Source organism: Cricetulus griseus, assembly GCF_003668045.3.
Source record: "Cricetulus griseus strain 17A/GY chromosome 1 unlocalized genomic scaffold, alternate assembly CriGri-PICRH-1.0 chr1_0, whole genome shotgun sequence".
Taxonomy (NCBI): domain Eukaryota; kingdom Metazoa; phylum Chordata; class Mammalia; order Rodentia; family Cricetidae; genus Cricetulus; species Cricetulus griseus.
Genome location: NW_023276806.1, coordinates 271,088,033 through 271,103,950, shown reverse-complemented (window position 1 = coordinate 271,103,950; position 15,918 = coordinate 271,088,033). Strand labels below are relative to the sequence as shown.

Here is a 15,918-nt window from a genome sequence, read left to right as displayed (position 1 = left end):
CCTACTGGCTCCACTGAAAGGGAAGAGTGAGCTTAAGGACTGCTCAAATCATCAGATCACCAGTGTCCATTCCCCAGAGCATGGTGGATCAGCCACTGTCTGGTAACCAATTCTACTCCATTTATCTGAGTAACAGTCTTGAGGTATTTCATCTACCACACTCACCTCCCACTTTGCCTTTACCAGATACCAACCTATGTGGTTTAGATTAAGTAGGAGAATGGAGTTTGACCCTGTGGGGCTTAGTGATTTCCCTATCAGATGTCATTCAACATCCACAAGTCAAGGATTGTGGAAAACCTACAGCCACAGTGGAAAACAGTCTACCAATTCCAGTGAAGATTAATCTTAAGCCATGACCCAGCAGTTCCACCCAGAGCATCCACGTATGAAAAATGAAAAATTGCTTCTACTGAAAAATTATATATGGGTGTCTAAGTTATTGCACATAAGAAGTAGAAAGCAGAAATAACATGAAGGTCTATCAGTGAATAAAATGTGTATATCAAGACTATAAAGTGTTACTCACCAATAAAAAGATATGGAGTATATGCTGTAGCAGCATCCTTAAGAACAGTGTGCTATCAGAATGTGTCAATCCTAAAGATAGAAGTATTATCAACTTCCATTTTTATGTTATTACATGGCAGATTTGTGGTTGCTTAGGTGTGGTTGTTTGGATAAAATATAGCTCCTAAAGGCCAACAAAGACTGGCACTATTAGGAGCTGTGGGGCCTTATTTGAGTATGTGTGACTTTGTTGGAGCAAGTGTATTACTCGTGGGTAGGCTTTGAGTTTTAAGATGCTCAAACCAGGCCCAGTGTGGCTTACTTTCACTTCTGGATTCCTGCTGATCCAGATGGAGAACTCTCAGCTCCTTTACCAGCACCATGTCCACCTGCATACTGCCATGCTTCCAGCCATGATGATAATGGACTAAACCTCTGAAACTACAAGCCAGCCCCAATTAAATATTTTCCTTTATAAGAGTTGCCCATGGTCATGGTGTCTCTTCACAGCAAAAGAAACCCTAACTAAGGCACTAAGGATATGAGAATAAAGGGACAGGGTTCAGGGAATGACCCATAAAGGCATGGGGCTTCTCGTTTTACTGCTTAAACTATTCTAACCTTGACTGTGAGGATGGTTGAAGGCTCTATGAATAGACTAAAATCCATGGACTGGTAACCTTAAAATGGCTAAGTGCCATGCTATAGGAATTATATCTCAATAAAACATTTACCAAAACCATTCCAATTTAATGAACTCCCAGAAACATCTCCTTTTCCCTTCCTTGGACAAGACTTCTGTCTTTTTGTATGTTGGAAATAGTAATGTCTAAAGAGGAACATGATTACCTAGCAAATGAATCTGTGTTGAAAAAGTGTTACCAAAATATCCAGAGTTCAACAGGAACATGTGTGCATAACACAAATATGCATCTTAGCATATTCAAATTTTAGATACACATTTATTACAATAAATAGCCTGGACTACTATTCAACAGGTTGAGCATTCTCTCATTTCAGTCAATCATAGCCAGTTTTTCAACAATTTCCCTCAGGGTTTTATGAGCAGGACCAATTAGGCAGTATTGCTTTATTGGATTGTTAAGGTCTGCCAACAGTTTGGTGAATTACACAGCTGTCACATCAGTTCCTGAGTGATTGTCAGCAGAAAGACAATAACAGTAGCACACAGGCAGTGTACAAATCACAGGGGGAAAAAACAGAAGAGCCTCCTTGTTGTAAAGTATTTGGGAAATCATTACAGGAAAGGAGAAACATACATTAACTTCCCAATATATTATGAGGGCTGTCAATCAAGAACAGAATAGAAGATGGTCAGGGAGATGGTTCAGTAAACAAAGTAGTTGTGGAGCAAGTGTGAGGGCCTAAGTTCAAATCCTCAGAATTCACATAAATTCAGATGTAGTTCAGCATGCTCACAATGCCAGCACTGCTAAAATGAGATGAAAGAAGAGCCAGGAGAATTCCCAGAAGCTCATGATCTAGCTAGCTTGGGATATGCAATATATGAACAAGTTATCTTATCTCAATCAAGACTGAAGTCAAGAAAGTACCTTTGCCTACCCAATAGAGCATCAAAAGGGCACACTTCCTATACCCTACTATCCAAGACACCCATAGAAATTAAAACACAAAGACACTAAGAGATGAATAACTACATCTATCTCTACAGATTTATGAAGATAACTTCTCTGCTTTAGTTATGATTTTACTAATTTATGGAGATACGTGTGATTATAGGCCCTCTGGGAAATGCATTTTGAATGCTAAAATGGGGTTTTAAATGTGCAAGGAATTTGCTAGGCAAAACACTTGTGCGGAAGGAAATGGCAGGTGGAGGAAAGCAGGTGTGAGGAGAGGCTAGCAGAATCATCAGAACAAGATGCTCTCACTGAAGGACAGGCAGAGGGACACCTGGGGAGGAACTTCCTAGACTGCTCAACAGTCTAATAAGGTTTGGGTAAGGCTGTTCAAGGGCTAATAAAGCACAAGTCACAATGGAAACCTGTATCTCTCTAGAGAGGGCCCATTGTTGTATCTCTGACCCCCACCCCCACCCACACACCCCTCAGAGAGCTTGGAAGAAGCATGATAGGGCACACAGAAAGGAATGCTTTAGAGAAGAATTCGGGGATTTGGTTAAGTCCACTCTCTGTAGCTAAAAGTCTGCATAAGATCTTAACATAGTCTCATCATCTATCCTCAAAAGTTCCCCAACCACAGAAGTATCTAACCTATGTGATGTTCTCAAAAGTCAACAAATAATAACCAATGCTATTGAAAAAACACACTGAAAGAAAATTCTTGATTTGTAGCCATACACTTTGCTTTGCTTAATTCCAATTCTGTAATATTGCTTACTAGATGTGATAAGTTGAAGAAATGTCCATAATAGCCCTCTTTTCCCTGTATCAACAACTTTGCCATGAGACTTTGCCATCCTCCTAGCAAAACATTATCTTTTCGTTCTCCAATACAGATTAGCTCTGTAAATTGTACTGGTCAGTAGAATGCAATCAGCAGATCATGAGCTTTTTCTAAGCCAAAATGTCAGGAGGCTTTTATGAATGTTCCTATTCTTTCTGTTATGATTCTCCCATTAAGAATACAACTAGCCTGGCCCTCCATGATCTAGGCATAGGAAAAAACTTCCTGAATTGGCCTCCATTTGCCAAGAAGTAAGGACAAAATGATACATGGGACTCCATAAAACTAAAATGCTCCAAAAGAAACAACCTGGTGAAGAGAAAGCCCATAAATAGGAAAGACACTTTGCCAGCTATAGAACTGGCAGAGAATTACTATCCAGAATATATGAATAACTCAAATAAGAGAGAATAAATATATAAATAACTCAAATAACAGAGAGTAAATATATAAATAACTCAAGTAACAGAGAATCAAGGAAAAAAGAGCAACAACAACGAAAATGACCCATTCAAAAAGACAATAGACCTGGGACCTGAATAGAGAGTTCTCAAGAGAAGAAAAATAATGGCTAAGAAATGTCTCAAAAAATGTTCATTGTTGCTTGCTATCATGAAAACTCAAGTCAAAACAACTTTGAGAGTTTATCTTACCCCACTTAGAATGGCTAAGATCAATGGAATAACTGACACCAAATGTTCAAGGGGATGTGGAGACATGTCAATCCTCATCCACTGTGAATGGGAATTGCAAACTTGTACAGCAAGCTACTGTGGAAATAGGTGTGAAGAATTCTCAAAAAGCTAAAAGTAAATCTCTCATATGATCCAGCTATACCCCTCCTTGGCATATACCCAAAAGAACTCAATATTGTACTCTACAGATATTTGCTCAGCCATATTCATTCCTGTTCTCGTCACAATAATTAGGACATGGAAACAACCTACATTCCCTTCATCTGCCCAGTGAATAATGAAACTGTGGTACACATACGCTATTGAATAACATTCATCTGTAATGAAGAAATGAAATTTCAAACTTTGTGGCTAAATGCTGAAACTGGAGAAAGTCGCATTGAGTGAGGTTAACTTAGATCCAGAAAGACAAATGACAAAAGTTCTCCCCCCACTTTCTCTCATTGGAGGCTGCTAGCACCAAATCTTCATTATAAATATGTATTGCAGAGTAACTGCAGAAACAGGGAGATTAAAAATATACCATTGCAAGGGTAGGAGAGAAAGAGCAGAATAGCAAGTTACATGTGATCTGATCAGGAAAACTGGGGAAAGCCAGAGAGGGGGCTTGAACTAGGAAGGGAAAAGGAAATAAATCAGAAGAATGAGGGAGGAGTAAAATAATAGTAAGGATGTCTGAAAAAGTCATAAAGATATCTACCTTAAAACCCCTACAATAAAGATAAATCCCCATTGGGTAAATGTATCACATTTTCTTTATCCATTCTTCAGCTGATGAGCATCTAGGTTGTTTCCAGGTTCTGGCTTTTGTGAATAATGCAGCTATGATCATAGTTGAGCAAATGACCTTGTGAACTGATTATGCAGCCTTTGGATATATGACTCTTATAGAAGTATCTGAGAGGGTGTGTAAATGGGCCTTCCCCTTTAATCAGATTAGCAACTACCCTAATTGTCATCTTAGAACTTACATCCAGTAACTGATGGAGGCAGATGCAGTACCCACAGACAAGCACTGGGTTTAGTTCCTGGGCTTCAGTTGAAGAGAGGGAGGAGGGGTCATGTGAATAAGGGTGACCAAGAGCATGATCTGAATGTGGGTGACAGTTAATGTGGCTTGAACTGTTGTGTGTGGGGGTGCTGGAAATAGGACCAGTACCTATCCCAGGTGCAAGAACTTGCTTTTTGGAGTCGATTCACTCTGTTGGGATACCTTGCTCAGCCTTGATACGGGGTAAGGAGCTTGATCTTGCCTTACCTTTGTATGCCAGACTTCCCAAGGAATGCCTTACCCCCTCTGAGGAGCAGATGGGAGGTGGGAAGGGGTGAAGGTGGAGGGGGGCCGGAGAAGAGGAGGGAGGGGGAACTGGGGTTGGTATGTAAAATGAAAAATGTTTTTAAATAAAAAGTTAAGTCTGCATATAAATATACATATATTGCTTATGTAAAAACTTTTCATCTGTCTGGTGTTGGTGACACACACCTTTAATCCCAGCACTCGGGAGGCAGAGGCAGGTGGATCTCTGTGAGTTCGAGGCCAGCCTGGTCTACAAGAGCTAGTTCCAGGACAGCCTCCAAAGCCACAGAGAAACCCTGTCTCAAAAAAACAAGAAAAAAAAAACTTTTCATCTAGGCTGACAAGCTTCCTTCAATTGCCAAAGACAATTTAACACAAACACCAATACCAAGCATGACAAGCCCTCCTTTGATTGCTGGTCAGCATCATCCAAGAGACTCAGTAAAACATTAACAGGCTATTGTTACATCCCTCGGTTGCCCCCAGAGGTGGAAGGTAAGTCCCTAGTCCCTATTGCTGAAGACACCATGAATTTCAGAAGCAGGGCTCAGAAATATCCAAATGACCTGAATGCTTCCTCCCTGAAAACTAGCTTTCTTGTTATCAGAAGACACCATGCAAGCTTCCAAAGAAAGGAAGCAATCAACAGTCCTACCCAATTAAGATGCCTGTGATTCATAACAACAACCAGCATGGCAAGATAACCCTGAGAGTAGTGTAGTGTCATGAATACCTTGGCCATAAGCAACACCTCCCTAATTGGACATAAGACATGTTCAACAAGAAGGAAACCATGTCTAGTCCCGAAACCTAGCCAATTACCACGGTTATTGGAATAGAACCTACAACCACCACTTTACTAAAGCAGCATTATCCCTAACTGTATTCTACATATTTGTCCTTATTCCTCATTAAGGAAACCTCTTTTTGCAACAGAGACTATTACAGAAAACCCCAACCAATAAAAATATAGAGTTTGTAGAGCCCAGTCCAATGGATCTATCTACAATACAACTCCTACACCTGAGGCTCAGGGAACACTGCAGAAGAGGAGGCAGAGAGATTGTATGGGTCAGAGAATCAGGGAGTTTGGTGTGAGATTGTGTCTCTTAGTAATTTCAGAATCTACACTCACATGAGCTGTACCCCTAAACATGAGCTGAACAAGGACAACAAAGACAGGTATGCAAAAAGATAATAAAAATGCTCAAAGCAGGCAGCAGAAAGACCACAAGGTCTCAAACCTACTCGAAGAACTAAAGGCAACTAAGGAATGTTAAAATCAGGAGAAATAGTCTTCCCCAGGGAAGAGCACTCCAATTGTTATCCAATACCAAAATGGCCAGCCCTGAAAACATAGGCATACAAGTAACACTACCATAGCCTAAGAGGTTATATTTATGAATATATATGAATATGCATATTCATATACACATGTGACAGCAGTTAATGAAAAAATAGGTCATTAATTTGAAACATAGCAAGGAGAGGTATATGAGAAGGAGGAAAGGGGAGGGAGAAATCATGCAACCACAATATAATCTTAAAGAGAACAGTGTATGACTAGAGTGGCTCCTTCAGAGTAAACATGCATAGGACAGTAAATTGATATAGATGTCTCAGCTGGGGGCCTAATGCATATCAAAGGGAGCCCAAATAGGATGAGTGAAGCCACCTGGCAAGCTCACAATTGACTATAGACACACAAGAGAGCCCTGCCAAGCAAAATCAGATATCCGGAAACTTCCCACTGACCATTAGGAATCAAGACTAAATAAATCATTGCTTCAAATTTTATGTGATAGAGTGATTCGTCATCCATCAAGTGGTTATCTAAAACACTAATTATCACACACTTGAAAGCCTATACACCTAACCATTTCATCTAGTCTTTGGTGGACTTAACACTATTCAAACACACACACACACACACACACACACACACACACACACACACACACGTATACACACACACATGTACACACATACACAAAGTTGAGTGTGATGACACAAATCTACAAATTATTATGGCTTCAGCTGTCATATTCATTGTTCTTATCATGCTATTTTCTAGCAATATCTTGTGCAGCCAATGTCCTCTCATTCACACATCTTCCTTCATTTCTTGTGACTCCTTGAATTCACAAACTGTGTTCCTATACTTGATGTATTTTTTAAATGCAAAACATGTGTTTCTACCTCATGTACTGTTAGTGACTCTATCTATCCTCACTCTCACACTGTGATGGTCTCTACTATCTATACAATGACCAATCTTCTTCTCAACTATTTGCATGCAAGTATGAAGAATAATGTCCACTCACTGAGACACGCTTATCCTATATAACCCTAAATTATTTTAAAACTCTCTGTACTTTCCTATCACAGAGATGATAAGTCTTAAAGTAACACAATGACAAAAATATCCAAGTATAGCTCATGTGCCAATAATTGAGCAAGGTCAGTCTCTAGATGAATATTTCGAAATAGAGCGATTATGGTGAAAGGCTATTATCACATGATGTGTTCCTCAGCACATGGTGCTGGGAATGAAAGGATTTCCACAAGCAGAGGAATGAAACCAGATCATCATCTCTCACCCTCAACAATAATTAATGTATAATGCATCAGAGACTTTATTGTATATCTGAAACTCTAAAACCATTTGAGGAAAACATGAATAAAACACTTCAGGATATAGTCAGGGATTTTCTGAACAGAAATCAAATAGCACAGGAAATACTTGAAGAATTGACAAATGGGATTGCATGACATTAAGAGACTTCTACACAGTAGAACAGTTAGAAGAATGGGGAAAATGCTTCTATCTACATATGAGACAGGGGATTGATATTGAGGTCATGTAAAAACAGTCAAATTAAGGAATAACAACAACAACAAAATGCCTTAAGACATATGGGCTAATAAACAAAATTTATGTTCTCAAAAGAAGAAAAGCAAGTGGTATCTTTTAAGATGTTCACTATTCCTAGCCATAAGAGAGAGATAAAATTAAAACTAGCCAGGCGTTGGTGGCGCATGCCTTTAATCCCAGCACTCAGGAGGCAGAGGCAGGCGGATCTCTGTGAGTTACAGGCCAGCCTGGTTTCCAGAGTGAGTGCCAGGATAAGCTCTAAAGCTACACAGAGAAACCCTGTCTTGAAAAACCAAAAAATAAAATAAAATTAAACTAAAACTAATTTTAGAGTCCATCTCCCCTAATCAGAGTGGCTACTATCAAGTACACAAATGACAACAAATGCTGGCAAGGATGTGGAGAGATGGGAGGTTGTATTTATTGATTGATCAGAGTGCAAACATGCCAGCCAATATGGAAATCCACATGGAGGATTTTCAATATACAAAATATGTTTTTCATATTCTATGTCTTATACACAATAATCAAACTATTAAGCAGTCAAATAAATTAGAATAGGCCACTGCTCAGTCAGAATTTACATCCATCATACACAAACTCTGTGGATAATTATATTCCCACATGTACAGTAATAATCTTAGTAGCTGAATGATATTTCAAATATGTATACCTTATTTTCAGTTTATTTGCACTAGTCTTAAAGTTGAATATTGTCTTTGTCTCATACATTTGTCACAATTTTGTCACAAACCATACATATCATTTTCTCTTATGACTAAATAGAAATCTCACCATTTTCTTTATAACAAATGAGAAGAAAGGAAGAGAATGGATGTATCATTGACTGTCCTCCTTGCCTACATGTTGGTATTCCTATTGTTTGGTTGTGTACCAAATTTATTTCTTCATCAAATATTTAAAATGCAATGGGATATATAAAATACAAACTACCTATATGTTTGAAATGTATGTCTACTTTAAAATCTACATGCATACATCTAGTTGTTACTCTTCCCACAATTATCTAGAAATTCCTTAAACTCCACTTTTGCTTGGCCATAAAAGAAATTGGAAAAAAATTGGAAGAAAAAAATGTATACTACTTTCCACCCCAAATTTAAGAAAGGATATAAAATTCATGTCTTGTTGGCTATTTTTATACTTGTCATACTTGCATTTTGTAGAAAACTAAATGTATTGACTTTTAAAAGTATTAATGTTGTCACTGTGCCCAAATTTGCCTCATGCCAACCTACAAGAGTCGAGAATTCTGTTTCAAAAAGAATTTCATATTTTGAGATTGATAATCTTCCAGAAATATCAGAACAGGCTTGATTGTCATTCAATGCCTAAAAAAATCCACTGTAAAGGACATTTTGTTAACACTTAAGGCCTCAGAATTAAAACTATTTAGGAGTATCTTTTCTATCAAAGATGCTTCACTCAAAGTAGGATGGGATAGTTAAATCTTTCATTAATTTTGAATATGTCAACACAAAGACTAAGATGTGAGCAATTTGAAAGCTCCTAAATTGTGTGCATTCTTTGAAAATTTATCAAAGCTACTTATCATCATTAAAGAAGAATTCAGGCTTGGGACATAAGTCAGTGGTAGAGAGCTTAGGCAGCAATGCGCAAAGCCCTGGGCTCAATTCTTAATTTTGCAAAATAATAACAATAAATAAAAAAATCTAAATCCTACCAAGAAAAAAAAGTATTCACCCATTTCTTTTCTCTGACATCACATTGTAGTTGTATATGATATCACACCAAGTGCCAGACAGAATATACGTAACTTCAGGAACAATTCATTTCAGGACTCAAGGGTTAACTAATATGACCACAGATCTCATTCTGTGAGTAAATTATTATTCATAGACTCCATATCCAATGTCACACAGCATGTGAACTCCCATTAATTTATTTTTGGTCCAGCATTCCATCAAGAAGATCCTCTGATAATTTCTCTAATGTCACCAAATCAATCAATCAAGCAACAAAGCATTGTGGGTAGTCTGAAACCTAATGCTATACAAATCATTTGAATTGTTTTTCTCCCTTTTAAAATATGTTTATTTACTTTACATCCCCACTGCAGTTTCCCCTCTCCCCTCTCCTCCCAGTCTCTCCCCTTCCACTCCCCCTCTGCCTCCATCCCCCTCCATTTGATTTCCTTGTATTGTCTTAACACTCCGAAGAGTTAAAAAACAAAGTACTAAGCTAGAAATAACCAAGTCCAAATTCTGGTGTGCCAATCCTGGACTCTAATAGACTTCTTTTCTCTGTACCATACCAAGGTGGGTGAAAATTGAACTTTGTTACAGAGCCAAGGTCTACAGATACCATAGAATAAGAAATATGATTTCTCACTGTGCTATTAGATCTGATGCTATGGTTCTTCCTAATGATAACCTCCATTAAAAGCAACAGGCAATCCACTCTTCTAGGAAATCGATGGATGGTGATAAATTCAAAAACATAATACTGAAATAGCCAACCAAAGCCTCCTAAGAAGTTATGGCCGTTAATGTTCTCAGAGAATACACTGGAGAAAGAAAGCTGCTTTTCAACAGTGATATGTTTTACTCATTTGGTCCACCCCACCAAGAGCCTCTCAAGTTATTCTGAGTACATATCTAACACCCAACACTACCTTCCTCCAACCTCATACCAAAGCATGAAGTCGTTCATCTTTCCTTCCCATGACTCTTCCCAATCAGTGCATTTTTATATGCTCTCACCCAAGGCAAAGAGATGTGTAAATGGATGTGATTGGCATCTTGAAGAATTTGAGCCATCACCCTGAGCTGTAAGGTACCTTGTGAGCAATGGGAGTTATATCAAATATAGAAACCCATTAGCAGTTTTGTCCCTTGCCAAGAGTACTTAGCTTTCAAAATGGAATCTTGAAGCCTCTTGTACCCTGCATGACCCTTCTTTTCTGGGGTTGCAGTGGCAGATCGTTTGAAGCCATCTAGCTAAGCTGTATAATATTATAATTATACTGTCACCTAAGGAGATTTCACAGAAAATTAATGAAACACCACTCACCTCAGACAAGACGAAGCTTGGAGCACTCTCCTGGGGTTCACTTCTTCTGAATCAAATTTGTCTTAAGGAAAAAGAAAGAAATCTCAAATCCTCATGCAAAGTACAGTTCAAGGAAACAATTTCATTAAATGTCTTTCTCTCTTTTTTCTTTAATTTTGGGACAATTTATTTCTTCTTGTTTCTCATAGACAGAGAACTGTTCCACTAAATGTCATTAGAAAAATTATAAAGAGAACATGACAAGCACACAATGTCATATCTTGAAAATATTCAGTAACCCTCATTGGTCACCATATAATTACAAGGTAAAAAGCAGTTAATTAATTCTTTGGGGATCTCAAAAGGAAATGTGCTCTCTCAGATGCAGCATAGAATGTGCTTTTTAAGATTACATTCTGAAATTTGAATACCCTTATCTAGGTTTGGGTTGCAAGAATACAAAATGCACAGTGATGTCCAAAAGGCATTACATTTCAATAATATTTGCATTCTCTCAGAATGAGTCCTCTTGGTGTCACTTTTAAGTAAATGAACAGGAAGGACATGCATTTGCCCTTTATTACCTTCCCAGTCGTCTTGTGTGGACCTGACACCTGTCTCCCATATGCCCCTTTATTTAGCCACTCACTGTTATCCGATTGTTCCTTTTGCCCTAATATATCCAGTACATCATATTTCCAAACATATAGTCTTTTGACTGCATTTTAATATTTATATTACAGAAAATATTTCCATGTAAAGGGAAGCTGATACTGAAATCTAACTACTGCGCCATGACCAGATTGAGGTAATGTGTGACTACCTCTTCTACAGCCACTTGCCTCCTTACCCAATGCAGACACCAAACTTGTCCTTATTCAGTGGCTAGTGTGATAAATAATTGATACTGAATGTCAACTTCTTGGGATCTGGAATTATTTAGAAGACAAACCTGTGGGCACACATGGGAAGGGCTATCAAGGTTAGATTAGTTTCTGGGCATGCCTGTGAGAAGTTATACAGAATAGGTTAGTTGAGGTGGAGAAACGCATATGAACTGTGGGAAGTACCACACACACACACACACAGAGCTGGGGTCTGACTGAATAAAAATGAGAAATGGAGTGGAGCACTGTCCTTCATCTCCCACTGTTTTTCGACTCTAGATGCAGTGTGCAAAGCTTTCATCTCTTGATGCCATGGTCTCACCACTATGGTGAACTGTAAACTATGAACACAGACATACCTTTTTCATGTATTATATCAGGGTAAGTAGTGAGAAAAGCACCTAGGCCTGCTAAATGTCATCCTCAACCTCTTAGTTTCTAGTACTTATGTTATGTTACAAATGCCTGATAATTACTGTTGATATCTTATTTCACTTTAGATATATAGGCCACTACTATACTCTATCAATGATGAAATCACTTTGTCTTTTGCTACTATGTAACAAACATATACTGTCTTCTAAGTACCAGGAATACAGGGGTAAACAAAATCATTTCACTTGCCTACAAGAAACTTATGGTTTGGAGATCCGGCTTTGTTGGAGTAGGTATGGCCTTGTTAGAGGATGTGTGTCACTGTGGAGGTGGACTTTGAGCTCTCATATAAAATTAAATATATGCTCAGAGCATATATTTAATTTTAGTGTAGAGGTGTTATCGTTTCACTGACTCTAACAAAACCCACACTAAAATGAGATGCTTGTTGGAAGATATTTAGGAGTAGGGTCAAAAGGGACTGCTGAAGCTCAACTGGGTCATGAGGATTCTGCCCTTAGAAGTGGGTTAATCCTTTTGTGTATGAATAGATTACTGGGTTACTGGGTTACAACAGGAGTGACCTTATTATAAAAAAGTGAGCTTTCTGGCTTCCTTTCTTTGTCTCACCATATCCTTCCAATGCTGTGTGGCCAGAAGACCTTCATTACATAAGAAACAGAAGCAAGTACTTTGCTCTTAGATGTCCAAACCATCTTTCCTTTATAAATTTCTCCACCTGTGATGCTCAGTCTTAACAACAGATAATGGGCAAAGTCTAGTTCATTTTTAAATCTGGAATAATTTTGAGCATAGTCAGACATGGCAGAATATTTTTAAATTTATAAATGAGTGTGAAATGACACATACTGTGAAATCATTGAGTCTCTTTCAATTGATTGATATTGAATGAATCATGGCATCTATGCATTCAAAGAATGTGATACCAAAAAAATGGGAAATGGAATTTACTTGGAAAGAGGGGGAAAGACCTTGGATTTGTTGTTGTTTTGGGTGGAAGGAAGGGTTTACTAGCCCTCACAGGTTACAGACCATTATGGAGGAAAATGATGTAAAGGAATCAAAGCAGGAACTGAGGCAGAGGCCTTAGATGAATGCTACTAACTGTGCCTTGCTCAGACTGCCCTCCTATACCATTCAAGATCTCCTCCTATGGGTAGCATCACTCCTGGTGAGCTGGGCCTTCCCACATCAACCATCAACTAGGTCATCTTCTTCCCAAGTAACTTTGCTTTGGAAAGGGGTGTACCTCTTCAAAAACTTATTTATTAATGAAAATGGGCAAAACTTATCTGTACCTCTAAACAAATAGGTTACTTAAGAACTCCAAGACAGACTGTGGCTATAATATTCACAATCATCCTAAAGCTGACTCCAACACCTCTCAGACAGAATATTTAATGTCACTTATATGTATGACAGAATAGTATGAGGATATCTAATCCTCATCCATGCTTAAGAAAATACAAAGTCTAACTCAACACCCCCCCATATAACATAAATCCAAAACTAGCTGGACTGGAAGCTGAGAGTTCACATTTTGAACCACAAACACAAAACAGAGGTACAGGACTGAGCATGACAAGAGGCTTTGAAACCCCAGAGCCTGCTCTCTGTGACATATCTCCTCTAGTAAAGCCACACTTCCTAAGCCTATACACAGTGTCAATAACCAAGAACCTGGTTTTCGGTAACAGAGCCAATGGCAGCATTCTCATACAAACCCCCATATAGGCCTTCTTTGTGGTAACCCACAGCTTTTACATTTTCCATTACGTATGCAGACTGCAGCTGAGGAGAGGCACATGTGAGAGTCTAGTAATGAGGAATTGGTACAAGATTCTCTTATTTCTCCATTTGGGACTGAAGAACAAAAGGCTCAGAAAAGAAAGCTACATGGAAGGAAGAAGCATCGTCAAGGAGCATGTGATGAAGGGTAGTTTCACCAACAACAGGCATCCCCAGTTACAGAGATGAGCCCAAAGCGATGGGGGAGAATGTACACCTTATACCTTTACTGCCCACCTAAAGTACACTGTAAGCATTCAATAACTTATTCTTGTGTTAAGTAACTGTTGACAAATCTGGGAGATAAGAAAGGAGAAAAGGAAAGCAGTTTCAAACCCCTTATCTGTAAAAGAAGAACCACACAAAACTGTTTCATCTAAACCCAGACAAACATGACATACTACTTCCAAATTTTGTTCTTTTCTCAGCTTCATTCCAAGGTTTTTACTGTGCCACTTGTCCCCAGCCATAACACTTTCATACCTGTGTCTTTCTCCATTTTTATTTTTTCACTAATTCATGTCCCCAGTTTACTACAAACTTGGAAGATAAAACTTTAACGGCTGAACTGCCAGCTCTTAGGAGAATGCTCAGAAAGAAGAAAGAAAATCAGTCTACGAACTAGAGAAGGGCAAAATGGCAACGCAAGACCATAAATCTTAAAATATGGATGAACCTATTTTATGAAAAATATATGAAGACTGTGGAGTGGAGGCAAAGTGGGACTCATTTTCAATAACAACGTGCCATGACCTTCATGTTCCACTCATCTGTACTTTCCCAGGACACACAACAAGTGGCGCTTAAAATGCATTTATCTCCTCTCCAGAGAGAATTCAACTTTTAAAGCATTAAAGAGTGCCTGCCAATGAGAAGGGACGCATCGAGGATGTAACGATTTGTGGATGCCTTCTTTCTGAATTCTAAGAACAAGACTTGTTTGCTTCCCCACCCCACATTACATGCCGTGGACCAGAGAATTAAGCCACAGTATCTCACATTGGAATTGCTGTCCGGTATGACATTTCTTCCTTCATAATCCATGAGGAGGGGGTCATAGACAATCTTTTTCTCTTGTAGTTTATCCTCCAACTTGGTAAAAAAGGTCATAAAATGGTCACCCATTGGAGCTATAGCTGGCAGAAGCTAACAAAAATAAATGAGTTTACCCCATGAGAAATAAGCCACCCGGAATAGTATTGATAGAAATGGCAAGGTCTCTTGGGTACCTAAGGACTTCTCATAATTTCTGTCGAGGTCATCAGACTGATTTGTAAACTTGGTGAATTCTAGAGTGCCACCACTAGAAAAATAACCAGAACAAAACATGCAAATCAAAGGGTTCTGGCCTAGAGTATTCAAATGAAGGGTTTTGCTGAGCTTACAGCTAAGGCATGTTTTAAGTAGAAGGTATCCCGACTTCATTGATCCTTCCTGATATGAAGATAGATAAAATTGTTCAGAACCTGTCTGGGTAGGGCCAGTTTCAGTGTATTTTAAACGTTCATTTGACTTTCCACAGTCTAGCCATTTATAAAGTATCCAGTAGTGCTAACTGATGGGAATCATTTATTAATGTTCTCCATGGATGTTGTACTGTTTGTTTAATTAAGTGTGTGTGTGTGTGAGTGTGTGTGTGTGTGTGTGTGTGTGTGTGTGTGTGTGTGTGTGTGTGTGTAGGAATGATGAGCAAGCATACAGAGATCTTAGATCAACTCTCTGGAGTTGGTTCACTCCTGGCAATTTGTTGGTCCCTGGGATTGAACTCAGGTCTTTGAGCCCATGTTAGTGGGCTCTACCTGCTGAGCCATCTTGCTGACCAAAAAGGTGCTGTTCTTTAAAATATATACAGAGAGTAGCGCATTTCTTAAACATGTTTAAGAGACATATTTTTGTGGGTGATTCCAAGGACAGAACCTAGAGTCTGGGCCACTAGGCAAGTGCTTTAAGGATGAGCTATACCCACATCTGCACACAATGTCCAAAGCA

General features: G+C 38.7%; 1 pseudogene; it reads right to left on the bottom strand.

Moving 5' to 3' along the window:
* LOC113833435 overlaps nucleotides 1-15,054 on the bottom strand; it is a 123,427-nt pseudogene extending 108,373 nt beyond the window's left edge.
* Nucleotides 15,055-15,918: the final 864 nt, after the last annotated feature.